Source organism: Lactuca serriola, chromosome 4, assembly GCF_051521515.1.
Source record: "Lactuca serriola cultivar US96UC23 chromosome 4, Lser_US96UC23_V15, whole genome shotgun sequence".
NCBI classification, from domain to species: Eukaryota; Viridiplantae; Streptophyta; class Magnoliopsida; order Asterales; family Asteraceae; genus Lactuca; species Lactuca serriola.
The window spans coordinates 234,070,288-234,086,606 of record NC_136411.1 but is presented as its reverse complement, the minus strand read 5'-3'; positions in this window follow the sequence as shown (position 1 = coordinate 234,086,606).

The following is a 16,319-nucleotide window of genomic DNA, read 5'->3' as shown; positions in this document are numbered from 1 at the left end:
TATTAGCAGTTTATATAATACATTATAACCGAATAGTCAAAATTTCAACGCTTTGATTTATTCCTCCTCTTGCAAGTTTAGACGACCTGTGTATCATGGTTCCATTCCAATTTGGTAGTCCGATAAATTGATATTTTGTTTGACGTGTGAAAAATCGTTTGGGGTCAAAGAAAAATAACATAAAAGTAAAAGCAAAGGAGAAAAGTAATGGGAAATTTAATGTAATGGAAAGTTGAAAACACACCCATTCTAGAACATCATGAATTAAACATTATTTAATTTGAATAGATCTATTCCGAGATGATGGGAATATGTACGTAATAGTATCAGATTCATTCTAGAATATTATTTAATTTGAATAACTCCATTCCAATCTCTAAATATTATTAAAAGAGAAACCTTATGATATCATCTTAAATAATCTGGGTCATTGATGTATTTTAATCCTATGTTTTTTACCCTTAGATTAAATTGCTGACATCATCTTCCTCAAATGGAATGTATTTAATTCCAATAAAAGCTTTCCAATTGTCAAACAAAATAAACTTATTTCCGTTGAAATAGAATGTGTATAATTCCAATAAAATCTTCCCATATTTTAAAATATTAATTTCCGGTTATAAAGGTTTTAATATGGTCAGTTTTAAAAACATATTAGTAACAAACCATTTCAATTAAGGCATTAATATCAACCATTAATATAGATCTGTTTATATTAGTAAAACATTAACATAAAATCAATTTTTATTAGGAAACCATTAATACCAAAAAATTAGATTCAAATTATCACATACATATACGATTCATCATTGAATTTGCGGCTCATACTTATTTTCAATCGTTGCTTTTCTTCAAACCTTCTTCTACAACACCATTCTTATTGTTTATAACTTTCATCGTCATTCTTTGCTTCAAACATTCGTTGTTGTGCAGTCGAAGGTTAGTACATTATTTTGTTTTTTATATTGTTTTCGATTATTTTTTTTGTTTCTATATCAAATATATGTATTCATATATTTCGATTTTGTATGTCACAAATTACATGAAATCGGTTAACTATTTTTTTGAAACTTTTCAAATGAACAGGAAAATATAATGTACCTTTAACAAAACAAAAATTAACTATATTTGGAATTGACACTAATAAGGAAAATGTTATTTTTATATATTATAGATGATTATGATTTTTTTTTAATTATTATGTCATAAGAATCCGGTTAATTTTGGTATGATTTAAAAATATTTTGGTATGATCCAGTTACACTTTAGGTTGATTTAATAGGAAATAATATATAATCTATTTATACATTCTTTAAAATTATGTTTGGAAACAATTTTGTTGACGACTATAATAGCTTTAATACCTCTTTATGAATCATATATCTTTATAGATAAATACATTGTATATGTCTCTTTTATTTCATATAAAAGTTCTTTCTAATTATAATTGTTTTCTCTTTCATTTTACACACATGACACAAAACAATCGTGATGAGATCGTCTTTTAAAAGGTTGTTGACATCAATGCATCTAAGGAAACCTGAAACATTTGTGTTCAAGTACTCTTGCTTTGGATGCAAACTTAAAAAAAACAACTCAAACATGTTCAACAACTTGGACATGATTTTAGTTAACGAGTAGGTACAAGTTTTTCTTTTTATTATTATGTTGCTTTTAATTTATAAAATTTTAAGCTTAACCAATTTTTTTTTCACTTACATGACACTAAAATACAAGCAACAATAAAAAAAATCTCATTAGTTTGTTTGAAGCCTTCTTTGTTGAAGAATTTGCAAGGGAAATTAGTTGTTTTACTATGGCCAGAAATGAAGGAGATTACATGTTGGTTGAACATAAGCATAAGAAGAATTTCTACAAAACAACCAAAGCTCGCGTACCAAATGGATCCTTATAATTTTGATACTTTCCAGGATTTAATAGCCAGGAATCTCGACACTCGTGTTGTATTTGGTAAGATTTGATTTTAACATTCTACCTTATCTACACGTAAATACTTATTGTATTACACATCTATAATACACAACCATTTATTTTTTTGTTCTAGAATTTCTTGGTCAAGTTGTGTCGACTAATCTCATAAAAGTGATTATTGAGAATTCAAGAGAGAAATGGTTGATGAACCTGGTTGATCAGGATCTAAGTCAAATATATGTGTTTAAAACATTTTATTTTCTTAAGTATTTTTCTACATGATACCATAAAACATGTCGTTTGCATGAAAATTACATGTTTATCTACATTTCAATATACATGAAAATTAAATGTTTATCTACACTTCAATATACATGTTTATTTTAGCATTATTTAAAACATTTCGAATCCACTAATTATAGAATTCACATTTTGTCATATAGGGAATAATTCGTTGATCATTATCAGAGGGTCCACTTATGATCTTCTCACTAACAAATTGGTCAACTGTAGTTAGAGCTCTTTCACACATTTTTTATCACATTTCTTCATACTTTTAAGTTTTCAATTTTCATCTTCAAATTCCATTTTTTAGTTACATATGTTCATTAAAATTGTTTTTTTTTTGTTTAACATACCAACCTATTTTGTTTTATCTTTATATAGTAACAATAAAATTTATAAATTTACACAACAATATATATTTCGAATTTTGTTATAGTATTGTACTTTACAAAATACAATTCCCTCCAAAATAATTTTCGTCAGTATTTTTATCGATAATTAATTTCACCCAATTTAAATTTGTATTTTCTTTATATAATTTTTTTAATGATCCCTATATTTTTCCCTCCAAAAGTATATCAAACATTTATGTCTTAGATAATGTTGCCCCATTATAATTATTACTTTCCAAAATATATCCGTTTAATGAGGAATTTAATTTAGTGAATAAAGTAAATGTTAATTCAGACAAAATATATATTCCATAGTTATTACATGAGTTTATTAAAAAAATATCAAGATGTAAACATTAAGCATTTTTAAATAAAATTTCAGAATACATACGAACGATAATGTTGTACAACGAAATATAAAATTGAATAGACTGAAAAAAAAAACTATTAAGACAATCAATCTTAATAATAGTATAGTTATGAAAAATTATAAAGTAAGATAAAAAATTATAAGATATTAAGAAATTTGTAATTACAATTAGTAAAAGCGTTATGGTTATTAGAGAAAAAAAAGATCGTTAAGATTAGTAAAAATGCAATATACAAATTAAATTATCACAATAGTAATGAAATGTTATTATTTGATATTTCATATAATTGAAAGATATAACAAATTACATTGATGATATACTAAAATTATTCAAAATTACCCTAAGACTAATGCAAAGTTCTTGCAAACACCAAATAAGTAAGAAAAAACATAAAAGCTAGCACGTATATTCATAATCAATTTAAAATAAACCATTCATGATTTAGAAAAGAATTTTCATTGATGATATACTAAAATTAAATCCATATAACATTTAACATTCCATAAGTTATACTTTATGACTTTAATTGAATAAATGAAATAGTTATCAATATTTAATGCAGTGAAAAAAAAACGGTATATTTGTTGTCAATATATGCTTAAATTAAGTAACCTTATTATGGAAGGAATGTCTTATTAGAATACTTATGCTTATATAAAAATATCATAACCATATGTGACGATAAAAGACCATTCAATTAATAAAACAAAAAATGTTGTAAACAAAGAGGTTATTCAACAATTATAGATATTTATCGATTTCAATGTATCTTCTACACATTTCAATAATACTAATAACCATAATCTTTTTTATAATTATTATGCAACATCTATAGACATTTGTATGTTTTTTATGCGTTCCCCGCTTTTAACGCGGGTTATAATCTAGTATAATAGGAAAATACAATGGGAACACATTCATTCCAATAATAATAATAATAATAATAATAATAATAATAATAATAATAATAATAATAATAATAATAATAATAAGACTAAACTGCACAAATGGTCCCTATGGTTTACTGAAAATTGTCACTTTGGTCCAAAAAGATTTGGACTAGCACCAGAAGTCCAAAGTTTTCATTTTATTGCTTGTTTGGTCCAATCAATTATGATTTTTTTCAAAATGACGGATTTGCCCCTGTTAATATGATTTTCTCTTTTTTCTTATTTGTTTTTCTCATTTTCAGATTTAAAAGAATAAAAAATAAAATAAAAATAAAAATAAAAATAAAATAAATCTCTCTCTCTCTCACCATTCATCACCTTCACCAACCTTCAAATTCAACCTCACCTGAACCTTTCATCATCTATTACCACCCAACGCCACCCTTCTCCGTCTCCATTCCCAGCACCGTGACCACCATTCAACCTTATACTACCACCAGACACAACCCAAAAACCTAATTTATCTATCACAGCTGACACTATCCATCATTAGCTACCACTGACCATATAACCCATCATTTTCTCCATCAGATCATCACACCACCATTAAAATACCATCGACTGTAATCAACACATAATGACATCCAAACCACCAACAAGGCTAGATCTGCCAAAAAATATGAAAAAGAAATTAACCAACAGATCTATTCGTCACCCTATTTCTATTTTTTCTCATTGGATCTGGAAAGATAAAGGTAAGGGGGTCGTTCAACACATACCAGCATTAGGTTTTGGTGATGAAGATAACAAAGCTAGGGTTTTCGGTGGATGATAATGGCACTGAAACAAAAATAACCGATTAGGGTTTTCTGAAAACCCTCACTCGTCGCCGCCCTTCGTCTTCTCTGGAACGTCGTCACTAAATCGCTAGGGTTTGCTGATGAAGAAAGCGGAGAAAGATGGAGATAGACGAGGCTCACCAGAAGAACGATGTTTTACAGATCTGAAGCTTCGTCGAGTTGCAGCGGAGTTTTTCAGATTGCCGGAAAAATGAATTTTTACAGAAATAGAAGATGGCGACGAGATCGGAGTAAGGGTTTACAGATGGATGGTGGGTGGTGGAGACGATAGGGGATAATGGCGGTGGTGGTTGATGGCGATGACGATGGTGAAGTCGACGACGAGGGGTTTCTTGAGAACCAGGAAGAACAAATGAGAGAAGGAAGGAGAAATAGTGGGGAGAGAGAGACATAGAGAGAGAGAGAGAGAGATTTATTTGTATTTAATTTTATTTTTTATTTTTTTAAATATGAAAATCAGAAAAATCAATTAAAAAAAAGGAGAAAATAATATTAACAGGGGCAAATCCGTCATTTTGAGAAAAATCATAATAGATTGGACCAAACAAGCAACAAAATGAAAACTTTGGACCTCTAGTGCTAGTCCAAACTTTTTTGGACCAAAGTGGCAATTTTAAGCAAACCACAGGGACCATTTGTGCAGTTTAGTCTAACAATAACATTACCTGTGTTCTTTTATTCGATAATCCAACTTGGTGTTATAATCTTAAGGCCATAAGAGAAAGTACAATACAAAAGTGTTAATAATTCAGTTAGTTAATTTGTTGTAAACCACTTAGTTAGTTTGTTGTAAATCGATTAGCTATTCTACTTAGCTTTGGGTTGTGTTTTTTGTATATAATATAGGGAAATAGAATAATCTAACCATTTATAGAGGGTATTTTTTTAAAAATAACCGCTTATTTTTTTTAAATGACCACCTAGTCTGAAAAGCCGTCATTCTGGACCAGTATTACGAATCGGGTAAATAGGTCGAATGATCATAGGGTATTATAGTCCCTCCTATATATAAAATGTCGGACAACTTCTCTAGAACACCTATTTCAGATAGTATTTGAGGCTTATTCTCTCTGGTTCCATACTACTCCAAATTCACAATGTCATCTTTTAGCAACGAATAATTCTAACATTTTAAATATTATTTTTCACCTTTAATGTTTTTTGGAACAAATTGTTGTAGAGATTAATGTTTTAAAATTGAAAATTTTTCCATAGATTTTCAGGTCGTTACAACTGACATTTTAGTTTTCAACATGCAACATAGGCTAGTTTACCTTGTTTCATTGTAGCATGACAGCGTAGATGGAGCGGTTATTACTACAACCTACAAACCACAATTAGGCAGGGAAATAAATGGCCCGTTTACACACCTCTTCACATGCGACGTTGTTCTGAGACTCTTGCTTCGGTGTGTGGATTGACATGCCGATGGGTATAAAATGTAACCTGTTATTATGCCATTACTTTTTTGTGAAAGTGGAGGAGTTACTATTCTCGACAAGTGACTACCAGGTATGCTTTGATTAGAGAGCTTTCTACATTTTCATCGGTTGCGGTTCGGGAAGTATTTTCCAGCTTGTTTATCTTCCACATGTTTTAGACATCGTGGGTTTCCTTATTATTTGGGTTTAGAATTAGACAAAGTTACTGACATGATACAAGTGTTCAATAATTCACTTCATCAGTTATTTGACGATGAAGAGTTAGTGCGAGTCCCCCTGCTATATATGTTAGAGCAAGGATTGATGTTAGATACTACACACAACCAGTGTAAGAATAATACCTCGAATATGATTGTGACCGGTTCAACTATAATTTGTTTGATTTGTACCCATGTGGCAAGTTTTGGAAAATTAAATAAGGCACAAAGCATGACATGTCATACACTACTAGAAAAATGGATAGTTAGCTACAAGGTATATTGTTGGTATTTTGTAGGAAATAAGGTTTAGCTATAAATTTCCAACGAAAGTGGTTGGTGGAAAAAAGGCGGTGGGAAACAAGGTTCCTACAAAGTTCCAACAAAAAGTCTGACACATTTCCTACAAAATATTTGGTAGGAAATTTCAACCAATTTCCAACAAAATTCCAACATGTTTTCCCTAGACTCCCTTGCCACTTTTTTTCCAAAGGAATTCCTACAAATCATGTTTCCAACGAAATTGCTACAAACTTTTCCAACAGACTCCCTTTTTATTTTTTCCTACGGAATTCCTACAAATCATGTTTCCAACGAAATTGCTACAAACTTTTCCAACAAATTTCCAACAGCCTCCCTTTTTAAAAAAGTTTGATTTGATGCTTTTTTTATGTTGGTATTATGTTATAGTTTTTTTTTTATAAATATATTAATGAAATTGTAAATAATGCAATTTCTACATAAATTATATAATAAACTATAAATCAAATACAAATTCTTCAAATATGCACTTTTAACCACAATAACAACAAACACAAATAATTCAATACAAATCCAAAATGATATCTACTATTCATTACTTCAACAACATGATAGTAATTACTAAATATCCACAAAACCATATGTATTATGTAAATATCTAATACTTCATCCAAATGATAGTTACCATCTACTACTACACCAAAACAAATACAATTGTGTACTTCACCAACATGCTTAATAAAAAGTTCCAAAAACAAAACTAACATCGATCTTCAGGAGGGTTACAAAATCGTCTCATTAGTTGAGCCAATTGTTGTTCCATAATTTCTTGTTTTTGTTGCATCAAAACTCTTTCCCTCTCCACGTTTTCAAGTTGGGTTCGTAGCTCCTTAACCTAAAAACAAACATATAATTAGCAAACAAACAATATATCAACATACTTTATCCATTATAGAAACATACTAAAAACATATTCCATAATAGCAATGTACTTTAATTTGCTACCAATATAGGTCTTGTACTTATTTCTATCCATAATAGCAACACACTTTATTTTAACAAAATTCTAACAACAAATTATTTATTTAGTGGCTGTTTTCATGTCTCACAAAGTGTTTAATTATACTAATGTACTTTATTTATCTATAATATAAAAAATCTATTTATTAAAGGAAATATACCTCCTGTTGAGACCCGCAAGAGGACGACGAACACCCTGCACCAACAGATGATTTCCCATTGAACAAAGAGTTTATATCCGAGGATCCAACTCCATAGATATAACTACTCCTCGAAGCACCACTTATCTCCCTTTGGGTTTTCGCCCACAATTCAGCATCATCAATCGGGTGATCAACCAAATCATCCCCATACTTCTCAAGCAAGGCTCGAGAGTACGCTTCCTACAAGGAAATAAAACACAATTATTATTGTAATGAAAGTTGGGACATAAAAATCTAAAAATGATAAAGATATCTTACATAAGCTTCCCTTGCTCTCTCGGTGCAAAACTGCTTTCCCTCAACATCTCCATGAAAATATTTCTTCTTTGATGTTTTATCTAGATGAGTGATCAAGAACAACTCCAAAAATGTGGGTGGTCATCCCTTTTCTGCTATCTACAAGTATAAATGATGTAATGTATGTTAAACAAAAAAAACATTACTAAAATTTATATAATATGAATACTTACGAATCTAATGTGGTGCTCATCATAACTAATACTACCCCCAGTAGGTCTTGCTATTTTCCCACCACTATCAGCGGTATTCCGGTTACTCTTCCCGCTTGCAGATCTTTTCAACCACGCATCCGTGTTCCATTCCTTTAAAGAGTGGTATATGTATAATAATATGAAAAGAAATAAACAATAAAAAAAAGGATTAGCCTGCTTACCCTACACAAATCCTTCCACCTCTCAGATTGCATCCCATTGGGTACAACATTTTGCATGATATCAAAGTTTTTCTTATCCTTTGGGATATCATGTCCAGCAGCTCTGGCCATATCTGCTGATCTGTTCCTAAACGTACCCATGATGTCTTTATATCGATCTTGGATGACATTCTCAAAGTTTTCCCTGATTTGTTCATCCTCATTCAAATCCCAATCATAAAGTGTCTGTAAAAATGAAAAATTATAAGTTAAAAGTGTAAATTTAAAACAAATGACGGTAAGATATACAAATAATTAATCCATGTTAAAATTAAAAACACTTGACTTAATATAGCACCTTGAATTTAATCCAAATATGTTCGATCACTTCTTTAGGGATTTCTTTAAAACTTATCCAAGAGCCTTCTATATATTGATCTATCAGTCGCCTGATCGCCCGGATCACATCAAATCTCCCAAACCTACAATGTGGAAATAGTCCAGTAAGTATAAATATAACATAAGAATTAACATAAATTTAGTTGTAAATTTAAATAATCTAAAGACATACTTTTTCCCTACACAAGAGATAAATCGTCTCCGAGAGGTACCATAAAAGGTACCATAAGCAGGTATGTCCGTGTTATTTGAACCATGTGGCGTAGTGTGGCCATCTCCCTCATCGATACCCTCGTCATTGTAAAGCCCCCATTTGGGTTCATCTGTTGTAATAACCCAAGATAACCACCCACTGGTTCTACATGAACAGGATCTACATCAGCCAATGGTGTCACTGTACTATGTCTTGTACTATGTTTGGGAATAGTAGGAATGAAGTCTTGTGATATAGGTATGCTGCCTTCATGACTAGTTCCTCCATGGCTGGTATTAGGAGACTCATGTAATGTCCGTATAGAGCCTCCACTACTAGTGGGAGTGGACTCATGTGATCGAGCTCTAGCGTCTCCATGACTAGGAATAGATTCATACGGTACATATCTGCGATCTGCACGATGAGATGTCTGTTTGCCCCCAGAATGTTGTTGTTGACTGCCCTTAGAACCCTGATGGCTAGGTTTACAGACAACTCCACAGTATGGTACGTAAAACACTTGTTCCGCTTGAGATGCCAAACAAAATGGGTCGTTAGTTTGAAGTCGTGACTTGGGTTTGACATCAACCATATTATTCTTATTAACTACTACACCGTTTTCATTATCAAACCAAGTACATTTAAACATTACAATAGTTGAACGCCCACGACCAAAATACTTAAGCTCTAGTATCTCATCCACTAAGCCATAGTAGTCGGATTCTTCGGAATTATACATCTCCCCTCTCACGCATACCCCATAATTACACATTGTAAGTGTCTCACCATAGTCCCGCGTGTGGAACTTATAACCATTTACAAAGTACCCCTTGTGAGATATTGCGTTTTTTGATGGTTTGCTTGCTAAAATGTCCAAATGTTTAGCACTTCCATCGGATACCTAGATTGAATAACATGCATGCATAGTGTTGGTTAATTATGTACTAATATGAATAACTACAATTTATTTGGTTTTACTTACTCGTTGTGCAAACCATTGAGCAAAATATTTATCTCTAAGACTCGAAACCTCTTCACCTATATATATTTGTTCAGCCACTCCATCAAACTCGATGATGTAAGAGGTGAGTTCTACACAGTTTAGTAGAACATAGGTGTGTGGCTTGTGAAGTTCATCCTCGGACAAGACCTTTTTCTTTCCGCCCTTTTCATATAATCTTCTAGATGGACAGGCAAACACGCTTAGTAAAGAGTCTCCACCTGGATGTTATGGTGTGAAATTTCGTGGCTCTCGATTATGACATGTCTCAATCCTTGGGTCAAAGTATAGAGAACAATATGTAGCAATATCAGACACTAGATGTTCCCTAACAATTGAACCCTCAACCCTCGCTTTGTTTCCAATTCTTTTTTATCATGCCCAGCTTCTTATGTTCAAAAATTATCAAAGACGTGTTACAAAAATAAATAATAAACATGTTTAGAATATTGAATAAAATTACAAACGTTATACTTACCTCTCATATTGGTACATCCATTTATACTGCACCGGACCACCAAGAATAGCTTCATCAACTACATGAATTATGAGGTGTTCCATGGAATCAAAGAAACCAGGAGGGAATATTTGCTCTAACTTGCAGATGGTTTGAACTATACTGCGCTTCATGTTACCTAAGTCTTCCAAATGCAACGTTTTTGAACATAAGACCCGAAAGAAAGTGCATAACTCTGTTACAGCTTCATATATCTCTTTTGAAACAAACCCTCTTATTGCAAGTGGAAGTAGGCGTTACATGAACACATGACAGCCATGGCTTTTAAAAGGATAAAAACTAGTATCCTTAATATTCACACAGTTCCCTATATTTGATGCATACTCGTCTGGATGTTCCTTAACAATTGAACCCTCAACCCTCGCTTTGTTTCTAATTCTTTTTTATCATGCCCAGCTTCTTATGTTCAAAAATTATCAAACATGTGTTACAAAAATAAATAATAAACATGTTTAGAATATTGAATAAAATTACAAACGTTATACTTACCTCTCATATTGGTACATCCATTTATACTGCACCGGACCACCAAGAATAGCTTCATCAACTAGATGAATTATGAGGTGTTCCATGGAATCAAAGAAACCAGGAGGGAATATTTGCTCTAACTTGCAGATGGTTTGAACTATACTGCGCTTCATGTTACCTAAGTCTTCCAAATGCAACGTTTTTGAACATAAGACCCGAAAGAAAGTGCATAACTCTGTTACAGCTTCATATATCTCTTTTGAAACAAACCCTCTTATTGCAAGTGGAAGTAGGCGTTACATGAACACATGACAGTCATGGCTTTTAAAAGGATAAAAACTAGTATCCTTAATATTCACACAGTTCCCTATATTTGATGCATACTCGTCTGGAAATTTATGTTTTTTCAACCATTCACACACTTTTTGTCACACCCCGAAACCGAAGGCGTAAACGTTCCGGGGCGGAGGACGTCATGAAGTATCGCAACCAATGTACATAGTATGCATAGTAGACACAAAACATTACATTACATAGATTCATTACATTTGTTTGAAAGTAAAGTAATACAAGTTTTGTAGATACATAAGTTTAATAAAAAATAAGACGAGACTTCCATACGCTCCATCTTCTGCAAAAGAACGCGAGATACCTATCTAAGGAGAACCTGAGAATACAAGCAGTTTAAAAATCAGCATAAAGCTGGTGAGTTCATAAGTGTTTGTTTATGTAAAAATATCACATTTCCTTTGGTTTTCTGAAAAGTTGTTATCCAAGAAAATCCCATATTTTCTTATAAAGACAGTTTAGTTAAACTTCTAAATTCTGTTCGGTACAACATTAGATAGTTTAATACGTAAAACTATATATCGAAAAACCCTAGATTACCATCCAGTACAATAGTAGGTAGTTTTAATATATAAAACTATAGATTAAAGGAAGATATAAAATCCGTGAACAAAACTTATATTAATACGTATTGTAAGTCGGATAACCATGCTAATATGACACGAGACCTCCTAGACATTCTTCAGGTGTCGAACGATATCCAAAATTTGTCACCCCAGGTGTGCCCGCCTAACTGTAGCTAGCAGTTAAGGTGTGGGATTTTGTCAGTCCCGAATAGATCTATTCACAAATTCCATGCTCTCCCTCCAGGAGACTCTTGTTATACTTCCGGGGAGGATTTACTGATAACCCGAAGGGTTTAATGAAGACAAATCTCACAAGCTAGTATTAAATTATTCATGGTGTACTCGGTGGTTATCAAACATCGTAATCGTTTTGAAACATAAACTGAATAAGACATAGTTTATCTATTAACTTTGCATGAAATCTGCACTCGTAAAACAAGAACAAAAGATCCCAAATTATTCCCATAATAATTTGATTGTTTTGATTGTCTCTTACACTGTGATTGAAATCTACTTAGTTATATTCAGAAAAACATCCCTAATGCTCCGCATGATACAAAATGGGTAAAGATATCTAAAAGTTTGCCAGATATTTATAGAATTACATCAGTTTTAAGTTTCGAAAACATTTATAGTTTTCTTGTATTCCCCCCCCCTGAAAACATTGAAAAACTTGGAAAAAGGTGTAGGGGTATGAACTCACCAGACGAGAAATGTGTCGGTTGGATGCTAATTGTCAGTTCGGGGCTTGAAAACATGCGAGGTTCCTATGTAGTATGAATAGATACATAATTTGTATCTAATTAGACCTTGATCTATTAACTAAATAAGAATAAACACTTCTAGATGCGAAAACACTTCAATTCATGTGTTTGGAGTGACACGGGTTGCATCTAAGGGTGTGTAGGGCTTAATTATGGAGTTTGCTCTTCAGAGTAAACTCTTTGAGGATTTTACGGCCTAATGACCATATCCCCATGAGTTTATGGCCATAAAATCATGGGTGGAGTGTTCTTGGGTGCTAAATGGTCTTACAATGCACAAGGGAAGGTTCTAGGGTTGATTCCATGGCTTAGGAAGTGATTGGGACTTGAATTGACTTAGAAAAAGGAGTTTACGGTCTAAGAAGATGTTCTTGGTGAGTTTACTACCTTAAACACATGAGTTTACGGCCGTAAACTCTTGTTTGTCCATGAATCATGTGTTCTGGTGGTTGTAGGTTAAGCATACAAAGTTCTAGGTCCAATTTTAAGCCATACAAGGTGTTAAGGGCACTTTAACACCCTTTGGAGGAGTTTATGATCTAAGGAGGGGTGTTTACAGTCCAAGAATGTTCTTGGGATGTAAACTCAAATGTGAATCGTTTGTGTGTGTTTTGGTGCATCTCATGAAGGAATATAAGGTTCTATGCACTCATGGAGGCTCATAGAAGCTTTTGGAGGTGTTTAAGGGGTAATTTAACACCTTAAAAGGTGTTTAAGGTCTATGAATGAGGGTTTACGGTCCAAGCATGTTCTTGGGCCGTAAACTCATGTTTACCCCTTAAATGGTAAGATTTTGGTGCTCTAAGTCCATTCCTGCAAGTCCAAAGGTCATAACTAAGCACTAGAAGTAGTTTGGAAGGGGTTTGGGGCTTCAAAACCCCATTTAAAGGAGTTCACGGTTTTGGGAGGGTTCCTAGACCGTAGACACAAGTTCTTGGTCCTATTTCATGATTTAAACACGAATTTGAAAGCCAAACATGTTATACTATGAGCTAGGATGAATTTCTTACCAAATTGGAGCTTGAAAAGGGTGGTTTTGGATTAAAGTCGAGTTTTAGAGAGAGAGTAGAGAGAGAAAGTGTTTTAAGAGAGTGAAAAAGCTTCAAAATGTGATCACTCAATCCCTTATATAGGGGTTGAGTTTATGGCCCGGTGGAAATCTACCCGATACTGACGTTAAACGAGGCTTTTGGTCGTACCCGATTTAATTGTTGTAACCCGACGTAGTCGTAACTAAAAAATTTATAAATAATAATTGAGGATGTTTTCGTGTGTTTCTAATGGGTTTGGATACTCATGAGGTCATAATAAATGTCCCACTTTAATTAATTTAAATCAAAAGTTAACGGAAAAATTGAAATATGAACGGTTTTACTAACGGAAATGGAATATCGTGACGAAATAAATTTCGGGTTGTCACATTATCCCCCCGTTAGAGGAAATTTTGTCCCGAAATTCAAAATTAAGATACAACTTATAGATGTGGAAAGAGATGCGGGTATTTGTCTTATTGAGTCTTCGCGCTCCCAAGTGAACTCGGGTCCCTGCTTGGCATTCCAGCGGACCTTCACTATCGGGATGCGACTTTGTTTCGTACGTTTGATCTCTCGATCCATGATTTCGATTGGTTCTTCCATGAAGTTTAGAGTTTTGTTGATCTTGGTCTCATTAAAGGGATTACTATAGTTTCATTAGTTAGGTACTTGTTAAGATTTGAGACGTGGAATACAGGATAGATGCTGCTAAGTTCTGAAGGTAGTCGGAGTTTGTAGGCTACAGAATCGATACTAACGAGGATCTCGAAAAGTCCTATGTACCTCGGGTTAATTTTCCCACGATTTCCAAAGCGTATCATGTTTTTCCAGGGCGAGACCTTCAACAGGACACAATCCCCTACTTGGAATTCTAATGGTTTCCGTTGTTTATTGGCGTAACTCTTCTGTCTATCTTGTGACGCTTGCAGTCGTTCTCGGATTTAGATGATCTTCTTGGTGGTTTCACGGATGATTTCTGTACTAGTGAGAGCACTGTTGGGGATTTGACTCTTGGCTAGCTGCATGTCCCCTTCCTCGGCCTAACACAGAGGGGATCTGCACTTACGACCGTAGAGGGCTTCGAACGGGGCAACCTTGATGCTGGTGTGGGAACTGTTGTTATACGAGAACTCGATCAAGGGAAAATTGGTGTCCCACGACTTTCCTAAATCGATGACACATGCTCCCAGCATGTCTTTTAGGGTCTGAATAGTTCTCTCACTCTGTCCATCTGTCTGAGGATGACAAGTTGCACTCATGTTTAACTTAGTTCCAAGAGCTTTCTGGAGAGACTGCTAAAACCTTGAGGTAAACCTGTTATCTCAATTGGAGATAATGGACACAGGTACACCGTGCAGTAGGACTATCTCTTGGATGTAGATTCGCGTGAGTCTTTCCATCTTGAATGATTCTTTAATCGGCAGGAAGTGAGCGGATTTTGTCAAATGATTGACAATTGCCCAAATGGTATCGTACTCACTCGGAGATTTTGGGTAACTTGGTGATGAAATCCATGATAATCATCTCCTATTTCCATTAAGGTATCTCGGGCTGCTGGAGCAGACCCGAGGGCTTCTAATTGGGCTTCTCGGATCTGCACGGATAAGTGGGAATGGATGGTCATCGTTAATGTCTTCGCCTTGTGGTTTGAACTCTCGTTTCGGCTCAGGGTATCTGCTACCACATTGGCCTTGTCAGGATGGTAGCGGATTTCACACTCATAAACACTGAGCATCTCTACCCATTGCTGCTGCCTTATGTTTAAGTCTTTATGTGTCAGAGTAGTTAAGGGTTTGGCTATTCTGGAAAAATTCTGCATGAACCTGCGATAGTAGCCAGCGAGACCCAATAATTGATGGATTTCTGTGGGTGTTTTCGGTGCTGACCAATTCTCTATCGCCTTGATCTTGGATGGGTCCACGGGTATGCCTTCTTCGCTTACCACGTGACCAAGGAAAGTGGTTGGGTCGAAGGGCATCACTACGAACTCGTAGTGTCGATATTGAGTCCTGAATGCTGTCTTGAAAAACATCATTCTCATGAACTCGAAGCTGACGGTACCATGATCTAAGGTCTATCTTCGAGAAGTAGCTGGCTCCCTAAAGTTGATCAAAAAGGTTGTCTATTCGAGGAAGAGGATATCGGTTTTTGACTGTCAATTTGTTCAACTCGCGGTAGTCTATGCACATCCGAAAGAATCCATCTTTCTTATTCACAACAATACCGGGGCTCCCCAGGATGAGGAAGTCGGTCTGATGATTCCTTTACTAAATAGCTCACTGAGCTGACTGGATAACTCCTGCATTTCTGCTGGAGCTAAGTGATATGGGGACTTGGCTACGGGGGTAGCTCCAGGAATTAGGTCGATGCGAAACTCGACTTGACATTCGGGAGGAACTCTTGGAAGCTCTTCGGGGAAAGACATCAGGAAAAATTGCAGAATTCGGGGATGCTCTCGAGGTCTTTAACTTCTTGTTTCTCGTTGATTACATGATCTAGGAATGCATGACACTCCTTTCGCAGAA